The sequence below is a fragment of the Copadichromis virginalis genome, linkage group LG9 (assembly GCF_057382275.1).
Source record: "Copadichromis virginalis isolate Kocher_CV1m ecotype Utaka linkage group LG9, C_Virginalis_male_GT1.1, whole genome shotgun sequence".
Taxonomy (NCBI): domain Eukaryota; kingdom Metazoa; phylum Chordata; class Actinopteri; order Cichliformes; family Cichlidae; genus Copadichromis; species Copadichromis virginalis.
Window position 1 is genome coordinate 2,248,900 of NC_140626.1, and position 24,564 is coordinate 2,273,463.

General features: G+C 44.2%; 1 pseudogene; it reads left to right on the forward strand.

Annotated features, from left to right (window-relative positions):
* Positions 1-7,486: 7,486 nt before the first annotated feature.
* On the forward strand, positions 7,487-10,240 carry LOC146701095 (coiled-coil domain-containing protein 106-like; annotated as a pseudogene).
* Positions 10,241-24,564: the final 14,324 nt, after the last annotated feature.

A 24,564-nucleotide genomic window follows, 5' to 3' on the forward strand; every position in this document is an offset into this window, starting at 1 on the left:
GGTGTGTTTTAGCCATCCTGAGATAAACTGAAGCCTGTTGGCTAAGAAGTAGTGCTGAAAGTTAGGCAGTTCTAGTCCTCCTTTATCCTTGGTCTTTTGTAGTGTTTTTAAGCTTATACGTGGGGGTTTATTTTTCCAAAGGAATTTGGACATACATGAATCTAGAGATCTGAACCAATCTTGTGGCGGTTTAGTTGGGATCATTGAGAATAAATAATTTATTTTTGGTAAGACCATCATTTTTATAGCGGCAACCCTTCCCATGAGTGATATGGGTAGACATTTCCATCTAGCCAGATCATCTTCTACCTTCTTTAAAAGTGGGATATGGTTTAATTTAGTTAGATCTGCAAGCTTGGGAGAAACATTAATACCTAAATATTTTATATTTCCCGATTGCAGTGGTGTAGAGGAGGAATTATGGAAGGAGCAATTAATCGGTAGGACTGTAGATTTTGACCAGTTAATTGAGTAATCTGATATTCTTGCAAAAGAGTTTATCAATTCAATCACCCCAGAGATATTGGTTTGTGAATTTTGGAGAAAGAGTAACACATCATCCGCATAAAGGCTGATTTTATGTTCCACGTTCTTGCATTTTATGCCCTTAATTACTGAATTCTGTCTAATTGCTGCTGCTAGTGGTTCAATAAAAATTGCAAATAGTGAAGGGGAGAGTGGGCATCCCTGCCTGGTGCCCCTCAAGAGACAGAAGCTGGAGGATGTCTGGTCATTTGTTCTAACACAAGCTGTTGGGGAATTATATAATATTTTTAACCAGTTTATGAAAGAGGATCCAAAACCAAATTTGTGTAAAGTTGCAAATAGAAATTTCCAGTTAACTCTGTCAAATGCTTTTTCTGCGTCTAAAGAGAATATTGTAGTTTCTAGGTTTTTACTGTATGAGTAGTCTATCAAATTAAGTAATCTACGTGTATTTGTTGATGAGTGCCTACCTTTTATGAAACCAGTTTGGTCAGGATGAATTAAGAGGGGGGTTATTTTCTCCAGTCTCTTTGAGAGAGCTTTGCAGATTATTTTAAGGTCTACATTTATAAGGGATATTGGACGATAGCTTGAGGGATATACAGGGTCTTTGCCTGGTTTTAGCAGGAGATTAATGTTTGAAGAATTCATATTTGATGGAAGTCTGCCCTTTTCTTTAATTTCCAACAACGTTCTGTAGAAAACTGGTGCTAGAATCGACCAGAATTCTTTGTAGAATTCTGCAGGAAAGCCATCTGGACCTGGAGCCTTATTATTGTGCATACTTATCAGGGCTTCCTGGAGTTCACCTGGTGTCAGTGGTGAATCCAGTGCCATTGCTTGAGTGTCCAATAATTTTGGAAGAGTTATGTTGTCCAAAAACTGATCAATTTCTTTTTTAGATGGGTTTATTTGTGGTGAATACAACGTTTTATAGAAATCCCTGAAAATGTTGTTTATTTGTATCGGATCATATATTGTGTTCCCAGATGAATCTTGAACAGCACATATAGTTGTTTTTTCTTTATTTATTTTTAGCTGGTTTGCTAGAAATTGACCGGATTTATTACCATGTTCATAATTTTGTAGGCGTAGTCTTTGTACTAAGAATTTTGTTTTTTTATCAATTATCTCATTTAATTCTAGTTTTGTTTTGCGTATTTTGTTCAATGTTTCCTGATCTTGGTGGGACGCGTAGGCTTCTTCTAGTGATTTGATGTTTTTTTCTAATTCCTGAATATTTTTGTTTTCTTTTTTCTTTTTATGTGATGAGAAAGAAATTATTTTACCTCTCATCACAGCTTTCCCTGCTTCCCATAGAACAGAAGCTGATGTTTCGGGAGTGTCATTATAGTTCAAATATGAAGTCCACTCTTTTTTAAAATATTTAATAAAGTCTTCATCTTTAAGTAGTGATATATTAAATCTCCAGTTTTTTCTTGGCGTAGTATTATTCTTGTGCATTAGTGTTAAAGATACAGGACCATGATCGCTGACAGCTATAGGGTGAATCTCAGTGTCTGAAATGTCGTTCAGCAGTGAGCTGCTGATCAAAAAATAATCCAGACGAGAGCAGGAGTGATGGACATGTGAGAAAAAAGTATATTCCTTACTGGTGGGGTGAAGGGAGCGCCATGCATCGCAAAGACCAAAGTCGCTCATATACTGTTTGATTATATTTGTGGACTGCCAATTACGCTGAGTTCCCGCTGTATTGAGCCTATCCATGTCTTCATTTAGTCCAAGGTTGAGGTCACCTCCAAGAACAAGTGTGCCATCTAAGTGTTCAGAGAGTGCACTGAAAAAACCGTGAAAGAATGAGGGATCATCAACATTTGGACCATATACACTCTCAATACATAGATTTTATCACGTATAGATAGTTTAATGATTAAGAATCTGCCCTCTGGATCTATAACTGTATCGAGTACTGTGAAATTAATATTTTTATGTATTAAAATTGCTGCTCCCCTTTGTCTAGAATTATAACAAGCTGAGAACACATTAGGAAACTCAGGTGTTTTAAGTTCAATCGAACCTCTAAGAGGTCTGTCTTGTAAAAGGACAACATCTGCCTGTAGTTTTTTGAGTTGGTTAAATATTTTTAACCTCTTTTCTCTGGAGCCAGCTCCATTTATATTCCATGTAATGAACCTCAGTGTACCCATAGATGTTTGTGTATAACTAGGGATGTATGCTGTGTGCGTTGCTTAGACAGGTGGAGAGAATACGTCACTTGTTCATAAATAAAGAGAAGGAGAGAGAGAAAAAATGTGTGGCGAGATACTCCCTGAGTCTGACTTTGTGTATGCATAGTTACTAATATGAGTAGGCTTGGCTTAAGTGTGTGTGTATCTTATATGACTGTGTGCGCTGTCTGACTGATGTAAATGTGCTGCCGTTGAGCGCATGGTGCGTATGTGTCGAAATAAAGGATGTTTGTGGATGAGTGTCGAAGCAGGTGATCGAGGCAGTGAAAGGAATAAAGAAAGAAACCAAGGACAGGGGTGAGCAGCATAAAACCAAGAGGGGGAAAAGAGAGGAGAAAAAAAAAAAAAAAAAAAAAAAGAGAAGAAAAAAACAAAACAGAAACAAAACGTAAACATTCCAATTAAATCACTGACGGAGAGTGACGGTGTTAATTCTGCTATGAAATCACACTTTAAGATGCGATTTGTTTCTCCACTCAAGTCTTATTCTTTTCCTTGAAGACATTTTTCAAATTAAGCTTGTTAAACATAGTGCTAAAGCCTTGCAAGCAGGCTATATTGGTTAGCACGGTTAAATGCTGGATATTTCTGCTGCATTAAAATGCAGAAGAACCTAAATAAAGAATAAGAAAATGGTTTCATCTGATAAAACAAATTAGAAGATTTATGTTCTAGACTAGGTCCGTGATATATTTAGTTTAATCACTGTCCCTATGTGGCAGGTGCAGGTGAATGCATGCCTGTCATGCTTTGTTAAATCATCAGATATACCTAGGCCATGTAAATATAAAGAATTAAACTCTTTCTTTGTTTGAATTTGTTTGACCTGGAATGGTCATTATAAAAGAAATGTGTGTATTTCTACACACGTATAAGCCTATTGTCATGGCTACTGAACGGACCCACGCACAGACAGTTCTTTCAAGGAAACAAAAGGGGATTTATTTACAATAGGGATCACCTTAGTGCAAAATATATGTACAGTGAGTTGGGAGGGGGTCCAGGGCTCCAGGGACAGGTCCGGTGATTCGGTCCAGAATCTACAGACCGAAGGTCAAAGGTTAGTTCCACAACATAAAACACGTGTAAGCGATTCTTCTTTGAATATGCCGCGAGCACGAACTCAGGTGGTTCGAAGTTCCAGCGGTGAGCTGCTCTGTGCCACTGCCTTAAATAGCAGCTGGGGAAATCAGCCAGATCAGCCGCAGGTGGACACCATCCACAGGGGTGCGTGGGCCAAGAGTGAGAGCCCGTAATGAGCTCCACCCAGGCAGAGAGGAGGAGGAGAGACAAAAAACTAAAACTAACAACAACAAAACCTGTAGCCAGCGTGGGCCAACCAGAGAGACACGGGGACCGTGACAGTACCCCCCCCCTTAACGGGAGCCTCCCGGCGACCCACCAGGCTTATCCGGATGAAGGCGATGAAAGTCGGCAACCATCCCGGGATCCAACACAGCGGAGCGGGGAACCCAGCAACGTTCCTCAAGGCCATAACCCTCCCAGTCCACCAGATAGTGAAGACCCCTCCCGCGACGGCGAGAGTCCATGATGCGGGAGATCGTGTAGGCAGGGAGGCCACCAATGACCCGAGCGGGCGGAGGGGGCCTGGAAGGAGGGCACAATGGACTGGAGAGACACGGCTTAATCTGAGACACATGGAAGACATTGTGTGTCTTCATGTTGCGCGGCAACTTAAGGCGAACAGAAACAGGGTTTATCAAAGCAGCAATTTCAAAAGGCCTGATGAAGGTTGAGGTGAGCTTCTTCGATTCGGCATGAACAGGAACGAAGCGTGTGGACAACCAAACCTTTTGACCGATGGTGTACTCAGGAGCGTGAGTGCGGCGCCGGTCAGCCAGACGTTTGTAGCGTTCTTTCGTGCGCAGCAAGGCCGCACGGGTGGCCCTCCAAACCCGGCGACACCTACGAAGGTGAAACTGGACCGAAGGGACAAAGTGCTCACCTTCCAGAGCAGGGAACAGAGGAGGCTGATACCCCAGGGAGGCCTCAAACGGAGATTGCCCTGTAGCTGAAGATGTCAGGCTGTTGTTGGCATATTCCACCCAGGGCAGTTGGTCGCTCCAGATGGTTTGGTTGGAAGCAACTATGCAGCGCAGAGCGGTCTCCAGCTCCTGGTTAGTGCGCTCAGTTTGTCCGTTGCTCTGTGGGTGGTAACCAGAGGAGAGACTGACCTTGGCTCCTAGCGCCGAGCAGAACTCCTTCCACACACGAGAGGTGAATTGCGGCCCACGATCCGAGACCACGTCCTCCGGGATGCCATGGAGGCGGAACACATGATGCGTGAGATGCCGAGCCGTCTCCAGGGCCGTCGGGAGTTTGGGGAGTGCAACAAAATGCGCAGCCTTTGAAAAGCGGTCAACAATAGTCATTATAGTGGTGTTACCTGCTGACTGTGGGAGGCCGGTAACAAAATCCACCGCGATATGGGACCACGGCCGAGACGGTGTGGGTAAAGGTAGCAGCAAGCCGGTCGGAGGTTGATGTCCCAGCTTGTTGCAGGCGCAGGTTGAACAGGCAGAGACGTACTCCCGAACGTCTCGCGATAATGTGGGCCACCAGAAGTAGCGCTGAAGGAAGGTGATCATTCTGTGTACTCCTGGGTGACATGTGAAGCGGGCAGTGTGAGCCCAATGCAGTACCTGAGACCGAGTGGCCGATGGAACAAAGAGCCGCCCCGCTGGTCCTCCTCCTGGATCTGGTTCAGCCCGCTGAGCCTCACGAATGGCCGACTCGATTTCCCATGTTATTGTACCAACGGCACAAGTCGCTGGCAGGATGGGCTCAGGGTCCTGCCTCTCCTCAGGCACCGAGAACTGCCGTGATAGGGCATCCGGCTTCACATTCCGCGAGCCCGGTCTGTAAGAGATTGAAAAGTTGAAACGGGTGAAAAAAAGAGCCCACCTGGCCTGTCGAGCGTTGAGACGTTTTGCTGTTTGCAGGTAAGCCAGGTTTTTGTGGTCCGTCCATACAATGAATGGCTGAGTCGTGCCCTCCAACCAGTGCCTCCATTCCTCCAAGGCCAGTTTTATAGCCAAGAGCTCCCGGTCTCCCACGTCATAGTTGCGTTCGGCTGGGGAGAGGCGGCGAGAGAAGAAGGCACAGGGCCGTAGCTTACCCTCTCGCTGTTGTGAGAGCACCGCGCCGACCCCCGAGTCGGAGGCATCCACCTCCACAATGAATTGGAGTCGCAAGTCAGGCTGAGCCAGGATGGGTGCGGTGGTGAATCGGTCCTTGAGCTGTGTGAAGGCCTTTTGGGCCGCCTGATCCCACTGAAAAGAGAACTTAGGAGAGGTTAAGTGGGTCAAAGGCAGAGCGATTTTACTGAAGTCCCTAATGAACCGGCGATAAAAGTTGGCAAAGCCGAGGAACTGCTGAAGCTGACGGCGATCAGTTGGTTCCGGCCATTCCACAACAGCTTTGATCTTGGCCGGATCCGGTTTGAGGTTACCCTGGTCAATTATGTAACCCAGGAACGCCACTGTTTGAACGTGGAATTCACATTTCTCCCCCTTTACAAAGAGTCTGTTCTCCGGCAGCCGCTGCAGGACCTGTTTTACATGGGTTACATGTTCGGTTTCAGTCTTAGAGAAAATCAGGATGTCGTCCAGATAGACGAAAACGAACCGATCTAGGAAATCACGGAGCACGTCGTTAACCAACGCTTGGAAGATGGCTGGGGCGTTGGTTAGCCCGAAAGGCATCACCAGGTACTCGAAATGACCGAGGTGTGTGTTAAAAGCGGTTTTCCACTCATCGCCGTCTCGGAGTCTGACCAGGTGATATGCATTTCGGAGGTCCAGTTTGCTGAACATGGTGGCCCCGTGAAGGAGTTCGAATGCAGATGAGAGAAGCGGGAGAGGATATTTATTCCTGACTGTAATTTTGTTCAGCCCCCGGTAATCAATGCAAGGACGTAGCGATTTGTCCTTCTTCTCAACAAAGAAAAAACCAGCCCCTACCGGGGACGAGGAAGGGCGTATTATGCCAGCAGCCAAGGATTCTGAGATGTAAGTCTCCATTGCTTCCCGCTCAGGCCGCGAGATGCTGTACAAGCGGCTCGTAGGTAACGGAGCCCCAGGAAGCAATTCAATGGCGCAGTCGTACGGCCGGTGGGGGGGTAACGACCTCGCCCTGTCTTTGCAAAACACCTCGGCCAAGTCGTGATAAACTGGCGGCACAGAGGAGAGGTCCGGTGGTTCCAAAGCCGGGGGCGGTTCGACAGTAGAGGCGAGGGGAGGGGCTGATCTAAGACAGTTCATATGACACTCCTACCCCCACCCAGACACGCACCCCCCTCTTCCAATTTATGCGCGGATTGTGTTGCTGCAACCAGGGGTGGCCCAAAACCAGGGGGGCGTGCGGAGCCTGAAACACAAAAAGGCTGATTGTCTCAGAATGATTGCCAGATAACGTGAGGGTAACCGGCTCCGTAACATGAGTGATGTCTGGTAGGCGCTGCCCCGACAAAGCAGAAACACGAAGGGGGTGTGGCAACGGGTCGGAGACCAAGTTTAAGCGTTTGGCGAGGTGTGAGTCAATGAAGTTTTGTTCGGCGCCAGAGTCTATTAAAGCGGAGAGAGAGTGTGTCATGGTTTGCTTAGTTATCTTGGCTGGCAGCAGAAGACGTGGAGGAGAATCTTGAGAGAGCCCGCCCACCAGTATTCCTGCCTTTACTGGCGGGCGCGCCCTTTTGATCGCAACGGGCAGGTTGCCACGAAATGGCCTGTCTTGCCACAAAACAAGCACTCACCCGAAACCAAACGGCGATGGCGCTCAGTGGCGCTAACCCGGGAGTGCCCCAACTGCATGGGTTCCTCCTGGTCCAACTCCTCCCTTCGTTCCCAGCACTGCACTCTTCTGGACAGAGATCTCCAATGTTGTTCCCGGGATCTGCTGGAGCCACTCGCCTAGCTTGGGAGTCACCGCACCTAGTGCTCCGATTACCACGGGGACCACCGTTACCTTCACCCTCCACATCCTCTCGAGCTCTTCTCTGAGACCTTGGTATTTCTCCAGCTTCTCGTGTTCCTTCTTCCTGATATTGCTGTCATTCGGAACCGCTACATCGATCACTATGGCCATCTTCTTCTGTTTGTCTACCACCACTATGTCCGGTTGGTTAGCCACCACCATTTTGTCCGTCTGTATCTGGAAGTCCCACAGGATCTTAGCTCGGTCATTCTCCACCACCCTTGGGGGCATCTCCCATTTTGACCTCGGGACTTCCAGGTTATACTCGACACAGAGGTTCCTGTACACTATGCCGGCCACTTGGTTATGGCGTTCCATGTATGCCTTTCCTGCTAGCATCTTGCACCCTGCTGTTATGTCCTGGATTGTCTCTGGGGCATCTTTACACAGCCTGCACCTGGGGTCTTGCCTGGTGTGATAGACCCCAGCCTCTATGGATCTTGTACTCAGAGCTTGTTCTTGTGCTGCCATGATTAGTGCCTCTGTGCTGTCTTTCAGTCCAGCTTTGTCCAGCCACTGGTAGGATTTCTGGATATCAGCCACCTCCTCTATCTGCCGGTGGTACATACCGTGCAGGGGCCTGTCCTTCCATGATGTTTCCTCGTCTCCCTCCTCTTTCTTGGGTTTCTGCTGCCTGAGGTATTCACTGAGCACTGGGTCAGTTGGGGCCATCTTCCCAATGTATTCTTGGATGTTCGTTGTCTCATCCTGGACTGTGGTGCTGACACTCACCAGTCCTCGGCCCCCTTCCTTCCGCTTAGCGTACAGCCTCAGGGTGCTGGACTTGGGGTGAAACCCTCCATGCATGGTAAGGAGCTTTCTTGTCTTTATGTCAGTGGCTTCTATCTCCTCCTTTGGCCAGCCTATTACCCCAGCAGGGTACCTGATCACGGGCAGGGCGTACGTGTTGATGGCCCGGATCTTGTTCTTACCATTCAGCTGACTCCTCAGGACTTGCCTGACCCTCTGCAGGTACTTGGTGGTTGCAGCTTTTCTAGCGGCCTCTTCATGGTTCCCATTCGCCTTGTAACTGTCCTCTATGTCTGCAATGTTGCCTTCTGGTAGTTCAATCCCCTCAGTTCTGACTACCTTCCCTCTCTTTGTTACCATCCGACTACACTTCTCCAGTCCGAACGACATTCCAATGTCATTGCTGTATAGCCTGGTAGTGTGGATCAGTGAATCGATGTCTCGTTCACTCTTGGCATACAGCTTGATGTCATCCATGTACAGGAGGTGGCTGACAACTGCTCCGTTCCGTAGTCGGTATCCGTAGCCAGTCTTGTTAATGATCTCACATAGGGGGTATATATATATATATATATATATATATATATATATATATATATATATATATATATACATATATATATATATATATATATATATATATATATATATATATATATATATATATATATATGTATATATATATATATGTATATATATATATATATATATGTGTGTGTGTATGTGTATATATATATGTATATATATATGTACACCTTATTCACATGATGAGATTTTCTTTAACGAAATCCTCATTCTCTTTAAGCACATAAGCTTACTAAATCATCAATTGTGTAATTGAAAAACAGGGGACTTGTTTCTTGTTTCTAAAACCAGCCATTTTGTTGTTTGCATCCTGCAGAGCAACCTAAAGACGAACCATTCAATGATCCATTTTCCTCGAAGGCTTCTGAAAACTCAGATTCATCTTTCGCATCTTCATCTGTATCGTCTGTGTGGTCATCCTCATCTTCATCCCCAAAGAAGCGAAAGCACAAATACAAGAAAAAGCATTCAAGAGCCAAGAAACCCAAGAAGGAGCAGAAGAAGCTCCGGCAGCGTGGTGAGCAAAAGATTTTGGAAGAGAAGATTTTACAGAAGAGGATACTATAAATGTGACATAAAAGATAGTATTATGATTGTAATTTGTTCTAAAAACTACTCTGTGTTCGCTATGTCATATATATATATATATATATATATATATATATATATATATATATATATATATATGCATGGATTAATATGCTTTGAGCATTTGCTTTTCTAATTATTTGCTTTGTTTTCATTTTCAGTTCAAATGCCAAATGACATTGTGCAGTGATACAAATCCCTCCTCAAGACATTTCCAAAGACGAAGACCATGACCAAAGCTTTTCAGAAGCATGGGCTCGACAGGAACACTGTTGTGTCCACTTCATCAGTTGGGGAGCTTGCTATTGCGGTCCCCAATGTGTACCAGGAGCTACTGTCCAACAAGCCTAGTGGAGAGACGGTACTAGCTTTTGCTAAGCGATGTGAGGCTGCAATTCAAAGCAGTGATGAAGTAAAAAACAAAATAGAAAGTATGAAGGCCGCTGGTACTTTGCTTCCAATTCGAAGAGGGAAATCTGTCTGAAACCCTAATTTGTTCTAAGTGGTTTTGTTTTTTTGAGCATATTGAACTGAAGAAAAGATCTGCAAAACCAATCATTTTTCAAAGATCTGTTCACATATGTGTTGAGTTTCCACACAACTAAGAGATTTACCTGTTAGTTTATTTTATTGGTTTTTTTTTTAAGTTTTAATTTGTATAAATGTGTGTAGAGTAAATAATACAGCTGTGCAGTTTCAGTTAAGGTATAATAATTTATTATATTATAATTATTATAATTTTCCTTTGTTTTATGCCAGTGGTGAATTTAGGGATGGGATTTGTTTCCTTAATATAGTTTTAGCTATCTTTAAAAGGCTTGTATATAAGTTTAGCAATGCTAAATAACTGTTGGTGCTTTATACTTTTTATAGTAATGCCCAGTAATACTTAGAAATGTTTGTTGATCATAAATAAATGTTGACATGTTTTAAACTTTACAATAAGGCTCCCATTTGTCATTTATAAATATTTATTATTCATTAATAAATGGTTTTATGCTTTACACTTTACAATAAGGCTCCCATTTGGCAGTTATAAATGTTTATTAGTCATAAATAAATGGTGTCATGTTTTAAACTTTACAATAAGGCTCCAATTTGGCATTTATAAATATTTATTATTCATTAATAACTGGTTTTATGCTTTACACTTTACAATAAGGCTCCCATTTGGCATTTATAAATGTTTATTTGTCATTAATAAATGGTGTTATGTTATGGTTAGGGTGATCGTGGCTCAGGGGGTTGGGAATCGCATCTGTAACCGGAAGGTCACCGGTTCGATCCCTGGGCTCTCTGTCCTGGTCGTTGTGTCCTTGGGCAAGACACTTTACCCTACTGCCTACTGGTGTTGGCCAGAGGGGCCGATGGCGCGATATGGCAGCCTCGCTTCTGTCAGTCTGCCCCAGGGCAGCTGTGGCTACAACTGTAGCTGCCTCCACCAGTGTGTGGATGTGAGAGTGAATGAATAGTGGTATTGTAAAGCGCTTTGGGTGCCTTGAAAAGCGCTATATAAATCCAATCCATTATTATTATTATTATTATGCTTTACACTTTACAATAAGGCTCCCATCTGGTATTTATAAATATTTATTATTCATTAATAAATGGTTTTATGCTTTACACTTTACAACAAAGCTCCGATTGATAGTTGTGGATATTAATAATGCATTTCTGAAGTACAATTTTATATGATAAAAAATATGTTTACAAATGCTGATTGTGCTTACAGGATAGTAACTATAGTAACTTAGTCTGAAATGTTTAATATAGCAACTCTAGATGAAATATATAGGTGAACACATTTGGCTCACTATTTGGCAAGAAACCGGTCAGTTTTTTTCTCTTTCTCACCCTTAACTAATGCATAATAAACCATTAATAATGGTTTATAAAGCATTTACAGATTAATTAATAATATAGCTATAAACTATTTATTAGCATCTATAAGGGGAGTCTTATTGTAAAGTGGTACCATTAATCATTGTTGCTTTTAAGTATTGTATGTGTTCTGTCACAGTTTTATATGTTTTTATTTATTTATTACATTTTTTAAAATTATATTTAAAATATTTAATAAATAGTTATAAAATTGCCTGGAACTAACCCTTGAGATAAAACAGGAACACCATGAATGAACTGACAAAGAGTAAGATACAATAAGAAAAAATAAATTCAAAAACGCAGCGGTGATAAAATGAAGCATTATAAAAAAAAAACTGTGGAAAATAACAAAGACCAGAACAGGCTATGCTTATTTTATATTTCTGATATTTTCATTTTTGTTTATTCATTTCTAGAAAACAGTAATAAGGGTTTCCTGAATGAGAATTTTTGTCCAAGCTTTAAGCATGAAGCTGCTTTGTTATTCTTTTTGCACTCTGAAAATTTGAGCGCATCATATTGACAATATGCAATTACTAATCCAGGTAAAGAGGATGAGGGAGTTGGCCACTGCTTCCTCACACCTTCCCATCTTCTGTATATTATGATGTATTGATTTTCTTGACTATGGCCATAGCTTGTTTGACTCATTGTTAGCCTCATCTATTTCATTGATTATCTGTAGTTGCTCCCACTGAAGTCACAGGAAATGGGATTTCATGTGATGCTATTTGTTCCCTGTCTTTATACGAACTCCACATCATTCCATCTGTGTATCTTGTTTCAACATTCAGTTTTCCATTATGTGATTAAGTTTTCATAATCAAGCATGTAATGAGAATTAACAAGGCAAGCAATTAATCCTATTTAGAGATGTTTCTCAGATTTCTGTCTGTGGCTACACTGTGAGCTCAGCTTATGCATTGAGTCCCAGAGGTCTTGTGACGTGATAGACCATATGTTTATGATTAGCAGTCAGTATATAAGGTTAATGAAAACATGCTTGGGGTAAATGAAATATGGAAAAATCCATCTTTGACACGTGCAACTGTAGCTGCCTCCACCAGTCTGTGAATGTGAGAGTGAATGGCATTGTAAAGCGCTTTGGGTGCCTTGAAAAGCGCTATATAAATCCAATCCATTATTATTATTATTATTATTACTTAACACTGACATATTAATTATTCGAGCATAAAAAAGACACCTAAACCAAGCGATGAACCAGATTTGTATCTACACATCACAGACAATTTGGCAATGAGCTACATTTAAAATGTATCTTTACACTGAGGGTTTTCGGGAGGAGCCGTGCTGCTCTCTGGCAGGAAGCACCATGCCCTCCTGTGTTTTAAATGCACTTTAGAACAGCATGCAGCAATTCTACATATGAGTGGGTGGAGGGAGGCTTGGGGTCTTCACTCAGCCCTGTTCAGCCTCCCTGCCACTGCAGATAAGGAGGCGGTCTGCTTGCCTCTACCCCAGGGAGAAGGGTTACATCTCCTGGGTCTAGGAACGGTTTGCCCCTCTGGGGGCGGAGGTACCTGGACCTGAGATATAGAGTATGTTTGGGGAGTGTGAAGGTGTGTACAGTGTCTATTTGTGTCTGTCTACACGTCGGGTGAGTGCCGAGTATTTGTTTGTGTATATGGGGGTGGGAATGCACGTTTGTGTCTGCGTGTGCCTGTTCGTCTGCATCAGGTTGGGTCTTAGACTCCACCTCTCTGGGAACATCTCAGGCTCTCCGAGGTATGGAGGCCTGCCTCCCCTCACCATACTCCCTGCCGGTGGCTGATGCCCTCAGACGTTAGTGTGTTGGTGGTTCTTGGTGTCTGGGGCTGGGTACTCATGTAAGTACTGACTCACTCCTGGTGGCAGATTGGTAGGGCCTGGCGCCTGTGGCCCGAATACAAGCGTGCTCATCCACACAGGTGTGCACACAGATGTACACACGGGTGTCCACAGACACAATCTACGCCTTTCTTGGCTGCTCCCTCAAAGCACATTGTGCACCGTCAATCTTGCGTGCTGCACAATAACATGTAATATTTAGTATCTACTGTTATCTACTGTTAGCTAGTTGATTGTGATGGTGTTGTGTTTATTATGTTGCTCTTTTTTGTTTGCTTTCTCGTCTGTTTTTTTTTTTTTAATCTCCATACAGGTGATCCAGGTGTTTTGTTTGTTTTTCTTTTTTTTCTCTTCTCCCCTCTATTTTTCTTTCTCTCCCTCTCTTTCTTTCATTCTTTCTCCCTGTCCTATCCCCCAGTCATGTCTGTCCCATCTGTAACAACCGAAAATCAAATAAAATAAATACATAGTTATATTAAAGAACCAATATGGCAAGGCCATGCTGATCCACTTGGTAAAGTAAATCCACTTGGCATCTTTCTCGGCCTTCAGACAACAATTCTGATGGCTAAAGATCCAAACGGGACAGGCAAAAAAAATAAAAATAAAATAAATAAATAAAATGTATCTTTACATTTAATTAGTAGAATTTAGAACAAATGAAAACAACAACACAGTCACCAATTCCCGGTTTTGGTAGGAAAATTGAAAATACATACAATGATTTATCACCAAAATATGAAAAGAGTTTGCACTGAGCTTGTAAGTCAATATCCAGTATTTAAATCAACATTGCAAAGCTCTTATTTGAGGTTGATCATTTTTCGTTCTGTTTGCTGTCAGAATGATCACACACGACTTCAATAATGTTGAGTACCAAGTTCTGAGGAGGCCAGTACATGACTGATGCCGTTTAAATGTGTATGTGTGTGTTTCTGTTTTTTAAATCCTGGTACGCTTTTACTGAATTGGCACTGTGTTTGAGAACGTTGTCATGCTGAAAAAGTTATTGTCCATCTGATGGACAGATGCATTCTCTCGGGGGCCTCTGACTCATCGATGGTGGCTGGGATGGCGGCACCGCGGAAAGGGCCTGTGTTTTTACTGTCAGCGTGACAGCGCCGTGCCACCTTTGCAGGTAAGCGAGCCCGTCAGCGTTCCGTAGCGGCTGCGAGTGCTGGCGATAAGGAAAGGCTACTCTTTATAGAGGACTCACACTCGGAGAGATGTTTTCTGGTTGACTCCGGCTCCCAGAAGAGCCTCGGGAACTCTTGTGTCATCTTTGCATACCTCCACAATGGTATATACTTTAATCTTAAAAAAAATTGGAGATTTCCCGCATACCACCATAGAGAACCCTGTGTACCACTAGTGGTACTTGAACCACACTTTGAGAAAGACTGGCATAGTGGATCAAAATCTTGTGGTTCTCTTTTTCCTTCTAATTTAGTCATTCTAAGACCACAAGCTAAAATGCAGTCACAAATTGTGACAGAGCCTTGACTTGGTTTTTCTGATCTCAGTACATACTGAAAATGATTTGAACTACAAATTTCGACTTTGGTTTCCTAAGATCAGTTGCCACTGATTTTACAGACTAGTTCTTGGAAACCTAATGCTTTTCTTCCTGTTTCTTTTACTTAAAAATATCTTCTTTTCAGCCATGCATCTACTGAGACTGTCATGCCGGCTCGAATAGGCTACAGGTATTTGTTATTGTTTTTTCTCCCCCTTGCTCTCTCCTGTCTCCTCCTCACCACCACCTCACTGTGGGCTCTCGCTCTTGGCCAACACACCTGCAGCTCAGTATCCTGCCACTCCCATCCACCATTTAAGACAGCGGTTCAGTGCTTCTCATTGCTGGACCGTTAAACTACTCTCGTTAGTGTTGCCCGGCTCTAAAACCTTCTCTCATGTTTTCCTTGTGATATTCCAGGTCCTGATCTCTCATCTCTCTTGGTATATAGATTCCCTGGTCCTGTCCTTGATTCTTGTCCTTGGACTTCCGGAACATGAATGTGAATCTCAAAAGTGGGGTGGTGTGAAGAGGAGCGTGTTGTGTGGCAGGAGCAGATTGTGTGTGGCGTGGCTGAGAGGAGCGTGGGAGCGTGCATCGAATTCCCCTCACCCGACCCTGTGGAGCCCTGGAACCCCTGTCCTTCCCTCACATTCTGTGTATATTCTCTTGATGTTTTGTAAATAAACCTTTTGCACTTTTTCCCCAAGTCTGCATTTAAGTCCGTTCAGTCCACCGTGACAGAGACAATTTCTAATTTGGCTTTGACAAACATTAGATGGATCAACTGAAGGACTACAGGCATCTCTCAGGGCAGGTCATTGCTGGATTTTTTTTTCAGTTTCTCAAAGATATGACTTTAGATACTGTTTACCTAGTTTTTCTCTGCACGCACTGAGAAAAACATTGCGTGCAGAGTGAAGCCTCGCCCCCACCTCAGACACTCAGACCACTTGTCTGTTATGCTAATTCCAGCATACAGACCGCTCGTCAAATGCTGCAAAGCGGTTCTGAGACAGGTGAGAAGTTGGCCTGCAGGAGCTCTCTCAGGACTGTTTTGAACTCACTGACTGGGACATGTTCAGGGAGGCTGCAACAAATGGTCTCTGTGCCAGAGACATCAGCAAGTGCATCAATGATGTCACTGACTCCAAGACTATAATAACATGCAACACGCATCGAAGGCAACACCTGCCTGCAATTGTGACGCCTCCTTACCAGATGTTCTGAACAACTTCTATGCACGGTTTGATGCTCAGAATGATGTGTTGATGGGGAAGTACAACACAATCGTGCCTCTACACCTGATTGGAAACCTGAGCCTGCTGGGCCTGAACACCTCCATCTGCAACTGGATCCTGGACTTTCTGACAGAGAGGCCTCAGACAGTCCGGATCAGCAACAGCATCTCCAACACCACCACACTGAACACTGGAGCCCCTCAGGGCTGTGTGCTCAGCCCACTGCTGTTCACTCTGCTGACTCACGACTGTGCAGCAATGCACAGTTTGAACCACATCATCAAGTTCACCAATGATACGACTGTGGTGGGTCTCATCAGCAAGATCGACAAGTCAGCATACAGAGAGAAGGTGCAACAGCTAACGGACTGGTGTAGAGTCAATAACCTGTCTCTAAATGTGGAAAAAACAAAAGAGATGACTGTTGAGGAGAGCACGGTCAACTTAACAATGATGGATCCTCTGTGGAGGTCGTCAAGAGCACCAAATTTCTTGGTGTCCACCTGGCGGAGAACCTCCCCTTGTCCCTCAACACCAGCTCCATGACTAAGAAGGCACAACAATGTCTCTAATTCCTGCAGAAGCTGAGAAAAACCCATCTCCCAAAATCCATTCTCACTATGTTCTACAAAGGGACTATCGAGAGCGTCCTGAGCAGCTGCATCACTGTCTGGTATGGTAACTGCACCGTATTGGATCGTAATATCCTACAATGGATAGTGAGAGCATCTGAGAAGATCATTGGAGCCTCTCTTCCCTCCATCACAGGCACTTATAGCACACAAAGCATCCACAAAGCCACCAGCATTGTGGAGGACCCCACACACCCCTCACACACACTCTTCACCCTGCTGCCTTCTAGAAAGAGGTACCGGAGCATCTGAGTCCTGACTGCCAGACTGCAGAACAGTTTCTTCCCCCAAACCATTAGACTCCTGAACACTCAGTGACTGGAATGACGCCACACATGCACACCTTCAGATACATCACTACCAAGCAATTATCTGCAGTATCTCACACACACATGTACACCTCCAGACACCAAGTTACTTTTTGCACAACACTCAGTATTTTGCACATTTCTATTGCACAGTTTGAGTCCATCCATCCATCCATCGTCATCCGCTTTGTCCGGGGTCGGGTCGCGGGGGCAGCAGCCTAAGCAAAGAGGCCCAGACCTCCCTCTCCCCAGCCACCTCCTCCAGCTTGTCCGGGGGAATACCAAGGCGTTCCCAGGCCAGCCGAGAGATATAATCTCTCCAGCGTGTCCTGGGTCTGCCCCGGGGCCTCCTCCCGGTGGGACATGCCTGGAACACCTCACACAGGAGGCGCCCAGGGGGCATCCTTGTCAGATGCCCGAACCACCTCAGCTGGCTCCTTTCGATGTGGAGCAGCAGCTGCTCTACTCTGAGCCCCTCCCGGATGGCCGAACTTCTCACCCTATCTCTAAGGGAGAGGCCAGCCTCCCTCTTCACCACGACGGACCGGTGCAACGTCCGCATTACTGCAGCTGCAGCCCCAATCCGTCTGTCGATCTCCGGCTCCCTTCTCCCATCACTCGCGAACAAGACCCCGAGATACTTGAACTCCTCCACTTGGGGCAGGAACTCATCCCCGACCCGGAGTGGGCACTCCACCCTTTTCCGGCTGAGAACCATGGCCTCAGATTTGGAGGTGCTGATCCTCATTCCCGCTGCTTCACACTCGGCTGCGAACCGTTCCAGTGCGAGCTGGAGGCCTTCACCCGATGAAGCCAACAGAACCACATCATCTGCAAAATTCAGAGATGAGATTCTGAGGCCACCAAAGCGAAAGCCCTCCGCCACTTGGCTGCACCTAGAAATCCTGTCCATAAAAATTATGAACAGAACCGGAGACAAAGGGCAGCCCTGGCGAAGCCCATCACCCACCGGGAATGAGTCTGACATATTGCCGGCAATGCGAACCAAGCTCTTGCAACGGTTGTATAGGGATCGAATGGCCCGTAGCAATGGGCCAGACACCCCATATTCCCGCAACACCTCCCACAGGACACCCCGAGGGACACGGTCGAATGCCTTCTCCAAGTCCACAAAACACATGTAGACTGGTTGGGCAAACTCCCATGCACCCTCAAGTATCCACAGTTTGAGTCTCCTGATAATAATCATCAGGAGTTGGTGGGGAGAGTTCTACAACACACACACAAACATACAAACTTGCAGCACAGACATCAGAAGTAGTTCATCATCTTCTAATCAGTGAGACTCATTTACAACTCAGCCTAAGAACATAGCTTCCTTCAGTGCTGAGTTGTATCTAATGCAGAAATGATGGGAGGGCAACAGCGGGCCTCTAAGTGGTCTAAATGAAGATGAGTGAGGAAGTCTTGTGATTGTGGTACTAATGGGAATGCTGCTGTCTTCCCAATCCATGATGGGAGGCCTCTGGAAACGTTTAAGGTGCAGGTGTGGTTTAGCACTGTGACTCCAGCTCTCTCCTCCCTTCAGCCCAGCCTCTCTTGAACATTAAAGGATTAAATATCTATAACATTTGATGAGAGGTTTCTGGTTTACAAGCTTGTAAATATTTGGAGCATAGTTATTAAATCACAAAAACTGATCATTAAAACTCTAAATCTGTCTTTTTGATGTATGCCTCAAAGTGCAGAAATGTGTAAATAGGCTCCCACATGCTAAAAGGCTAGTCACAGAAGTAATTTATATTTTATATTGTGTCATGGTCCTGCGGCCATGACTCAGTGACTTTGTGTTTGTGTTCCTTATTGTTATTATTCTCTTTATTATTCTTGGGCTGTTTTGGGATGGTTTGTGTTTTGGGATTTTAGATACTGGGTTTTGGGTTTGTGCTCCCTCTATTGGTCCCTGGTGTTAGTGTTCCCCTGTCTTGTCAGGTTAATCCGGTCCAGCTGTGTCTCCCACCTGTTTGTGATTTCCCAGTGTCTCTCTGTGTACTTATAGTGTGTGTTTGCCTCTGTTCCTCATCGCGTCGTCTGTGTTCATACCCGGTGAATTTCCCTGCGTGCTCTCCCTGCTGTTCTCCCTTCATGTTCAGGTTTGCCACTCCTTTGTGTAGTTTCTCCCAGTTTAGTTCGCCCTTAGTTCTGTTTGCCATCTCCACTTTATGTTCAGTATTGTCAATAAATCACCCTTCACGTCTGAATAAGTGCTGCATTTGAGTCCTCCTTCCACTCTTCATACGGCCGCTGCCCCGAACCGTGACATATTGTCTGTATGATGACTGTATTGTTTTCAGATTGTTGTAGACAAAAAAAGGAAAAAAAGCTGTTAATACAGGCTTAAATCATTTAGCTTAAATCATGAGTTTTTGGCCAATTTGGCAAAGCTACTAAACATCTTTGTGTGACTTTTAATTAGGTGGATGCATTGAAACGTGTGGTGTTGTAGCATTTTATGTGAGACATGTTAAGGCTAAAGCCCAGGGCTGGACTGGAACAAAAAATCGTCCCGGGCATATTGACTAGAAACCGGCCCACCAGGTATTATAGGAAAAACCATAAGGCTTTTGAAGGTAAAAAAAAAAACACTTTTGTCACAGTGATGTACACTGTCTTGTTGGTATATATGTATCAGTCTAATAAACTTAAACCTACACCATCCTCCCTATTCTGGTATTCTAAACATTACCCGAAAGTAGACTGTTGGTCGAGTTAACCTCCTGAACTATCTACAACACATGGTGAAAACCTGAAATTAAGACAGAGAAGACTAGAGGTGAGACATGATCATTACTGATTACTGATGACAGATTTAGATATATTTTCATGAACCATTCATTTGCCACATCAATAAACAGCATAGCAGGGCAAAATATTTTTTCTAACACGGCAACCTTTAAAAAGTGAAAGGACATATGTGACAGGTGAGACCTGGAGACTTGGGACCGCCCCTGGTGGGCGGAGCTGGTCTTCGCTCCTTTCATAAGCGCAGGTGTGGGCAATTGGGTATTCCTCTGCAAACCTGAAGCTGCAAGTGCTTGGTCCGAGTTGGGCAAATTGGTGTTTCTTAACTCCTGTCTATGAAAGTCTGATACGGGTCCTCCCCTAAACTTCTGTTAGAACGGTGGGAAACATTGCTCCCGTGAGAACGGTATAGTGGACTTCATCGCCATTGACCCACATTTATTAGGGTGTGACACGAACTTGTGGACAGGTAACAAAACCAATTCAGTGGAGGAATATTCCTGTGTTTTATTGTCCAGCTAGTGATCTCCTGCCTTTTATTCACAGAGTACCGAGCTGCTGCTTTGCCAGGTGGATTTCTGGCTGCGGGCAAAGGACCCGACACATCAGTGTGTTTTAATTTAATTTGTTTTAAACTGGTGTAAGTCGACAGACTGACTGCTGCGGCTGTCGATGGTTTTGTTTTTTGTTTTAATCTTTTCTGTATCAGTAGGCACCACAGATATTGATTCTTTTAGCATTTTAACCCCTTTTTATATATATATTGTCGCAGACGGTGGAGGCACTGCAGGGAAAACAAATCCTTTTTTGTCTCCCCGCTTTTGCATGCACAGCGGTGGGCCCGAGTGAAGACGGCACCGAAAATTTGCCTTTTTTTCTATAGTGTTTTACCCATTTGGGGTCATGTGTGAGTTGCCGTCCATTTTTAACCTGTGTGCTATGTCGATTTGTTTTTAAACGGTTCCCCGCAGCGCCTGTCTCACAGGCAATCGTACAGTTTTATCGTTTTTAATAAGGTAACGTTTTTAATTGTTTTTAGGTGCCGCTGTTACACTGTTTCTTTTATTTTGTATTAAAAATTAAACTCTTTTAAACTGACTGTGCGCCTACGGCTCTGTCCTATTTTAACCCTTGTGTGGTGTTCATATTTTTGTTACTCAGCCAGTGTTCATGGGTCTGGTGGACCCGCTAGAGTTTTGGCTTTCCAAATTAACACTATCAAACAATTTTATGTTAAATTACTCAACAGATGTTTACTTCATCCCAATTACAAGCCATATGAACAGCAAACATAGTTATTTTTTTACCTTTGTTAGATCACATTTATGAATCAATGTGCTTCTCGGTTTTTTTTTTTGTTTTCTTTTATAAAATGTTATAAAAAATAAATCAGTTATAATCAAGTGGAGTGAGTGGAAAGACAACACATTTACACGTGAAGCAATATGTTTCACAACTAAATGGCATCAGCTGCTCATCAATGGTGACATTAGGCCCAGGGTTGTAAAACAGGGGGAGGTGGTGCACACACTTATCCCACACTGTCCTTATGGCAGCTAGCTTGTCTCTCTGCCGTCGAGCTGGTCTGTCGTCTCGGTTATCAAAACGGATAATCCTGGAAATTTTGTGGAAGTTTTCCAGAGACATTGATGCACGGAAAGGTTCTTGCCGGTTTCTGCATCCCACAGGATTCTGTGGATTCCCCTTTGGACCTCAAAACTCCTGCAAGGATAAGAACCCCAAAGTAGGCCTGCAGATCAATTTGGTCCATCTCCTTCCACCTCTCTCCAAAAACACACCGTCCTTCTAGATTACTGCAATCCAGAATAATTTTCTGGATGGAATCTGGGATGAAAAGCTCAAATGAAGACTTGATGTCCTGCACATGAGTAACTGTCAGCCGTGTTGGCCCTGGCTTATTACAGTAACAGCTCTGCAGGGTGGCTCATTTCTTGGGCAAGAAGACCATTCAATTTCACCAGTTATTGACATCCATATTTCTTCACTTGCTGTCTGGTGGGCTTGTTCTGGTCCTGGAGCTGGCTGCTGATGGGGTACTCGTCTTTGTTTTGTTACTAAATGGTGTTCAACCTCATCCTCTTCTTCAAAGTCACTGTCAGACTCTGAATTTTCAGAAATGTGAAATATTCTGAAACCTCTTTGTCAACATCATCCTCCGAAGCCCCTCTCTCTTCCAAAATCAATTGGATGGCCCTCGCAGCAGATAATCTTTTGCCATCTTGATCAGTTGTGATAAAGAACCACACTGGCAAAGTCTTATTTATAGTATTATGCCCCTAATTTGCAGGTGGGACAGGGTATGAGAAAATAAAATTTGGATCCCTCAAGAAAGAGGGTAAAATGTGTGGGAATGTAAGAGCAGACGGTGTTGATAGTTGAATTTTCAACAATGTGGCAACTTTGTGCGGGAGCAGGAGGGGAAGAAAACACTATCAGCAGCACCAGAAAGGAGGAAGACAGAGTGTGGGAACACAGGACCTGCACTTTCAACACTTTTATTAGACCTGGGTCCAGTGGACCCGAACACCTTGTATGTAATGTAAATGCGTGGGGGGAGGTACAGTATGAAGTCATTGAAAATTAGTTCGGATTTATGTTCTTCACAGAAAATAAGCCAAAGCCAATGAATTTCAGGTTGAAAAAATAATTAATTGTTTAATTTTTCTTTTGAGAAAAACTGAAAACGGGTCTCACAGACTTGAACACCATACAAGGGTTAAATAGTTACCTACTACGGGTCACAAACTGGCTGTCATGGTCCTGCGACCATGACTCAGTGACTTTATGTTTATGTACTTATTGTTATTACTTTCATTATTATTCATGGCTGTTTTGGGATGGTTTGTGTTTGGGATTTTAGACACTGGGTTCTGGGTTTGTGCTCCCTCTGTTGGTCCCTGGTGTTAGTGTTCCCCTGTCTCGTCAGGTTAATCAGGTCCAGCTGTTTCCCCCATCTGTGTGTGATTTCCCAGTGTCTCTTTGTGTATTTATACCGTGTGATTTCCTCTGCTCCTCGTCGCGTCGTCTGTGTTCCTACCTGGTGTAATCCTCTGCGTGTTCTCCCTGCTGTTCTCCCTTCATGTTCAGGTTTGCCACTCCTCTGTGTAGTTTATCCCAGTTTAGTTTCGTCCTTAGTTCTGTTTGCCATCTCCACTTTGTGTTTGTTATTAACAATAAATCACCCTCACATCTGAATAAGTGCTGCGTTTTGGGTCCTCCTTCCACTCTCCACACGGCCGCTGCCCCGGACCGTGACACTGGCGTTGTCGACAGAACGAGCCTCTAGGTGTGCACAGCGATTAGTCACTTTGTTTGTGTAAAATTCTTTTTTTTTTTGGGTGTGTGTTTTAAACTGTTTTATATTTGTATTTATTTATTTTTTTAGGCAAAGCAGCAGCTGGTAAATCCTGGTGGTAACAAAGTGTAATCTGCATTTAAACACAGTAGGCACTTACTGTTGAGGGTTTTTATTTTTTTTATTATGGAGTCCCAATCAGGCATTTCTAGCCCCTGTAGACCTCATGACTCTACCCCTATGGAGGGCTCTCCCCGAGAGAGGCTGGTTTATATCCCTAGAGAGAGGTCGTGCCCCCTGTTTAGTGGAACTGGGGAAATTAGTGTCCAAAGTTGGGTGGAGGAAATAAAATCTGTGATGCGCACTCGTAGACTTGCCCCTGTTGATAGAGCCCATTATATCTATGATCATTTGACTGGTGATGCTCGTGAGGAAATAAAATATAGGTCCCAGCAAGTAAGAGAAGATCCAGACCGCATTTTTGATATTCTCCTTAGCCAGTATCGTTGCCCCATGTCCTTTATTGCTGTTAAGGAAGCTTTTTATGCAAGAAGGCAGCAAGAAGGAGAGTCATTGAGGGAATTCTCCCATGCATTGTTTTCTCTCATGGACAAAATGATTCAAAGTTGTCCAGAGAGGTGAATTCCTGAGGCTGCTAGACTGCTTTCTGATCAGTTTGGAGAGGGTGTCCGGGATGGAAATTTGAGCCGCGAGCTTAAAAGGATTGTTCGCGAACATCCAGATTATGACCTCCATACTTTAAGAGATGAAGCCCTCAGGTGGGAGCGGGAAGGCAGAGTAGGAGTAGAACCCGGCCGGTTCAGGACTTATTCTGTCCCAGCAGTCTACAGCATTCAGCATACAGGACAAACAAGGGTGCCAAGGGATACTATTGGGTCAGAATTAGCAGAGGTTAAGGAAATGTTAAAACGGCAGCAGCTCCAGATTGATCAGCTTACACGTGAGTTGAGAGTTGCCCATACATCAAGTAAGTCTAGGTTCACGCAAAGAGGAAGGCAGGTTATTTGCAGACGGTGTCAGAAACCTGGCCATTTTGCTAAAGACTGTGATAATGAGAGGGTAGTAGCCTTTGAATCTACAGCCCCTAGCAGGAGCTCATCTGGGCAGGGCACGTTTTCCATGCAGGTGGAAAACTAGCACCCTCTGTTATGCTGAGCCACATATCAGATGGGGACATAACTGGCTCCAACAGTTGTAATGCTCAAATGTCTGGTCCCCCACCCAAGTTGGTAGGCTCCTGTCCAAAGGTTACCATTCATATGGGAGGGGTAGATGTCTCCTGTTTATTAGACACTGGATCCATGGTCACTACCATCACGGAGAGTTTTTTTGCCAAACATTTTAAGAACTGGGGTCCAGAGAAACTGAAAGCATGCCATTGGCTGCGGTTATGGGCTGCTAATGGGCTAGATATTCCCTAT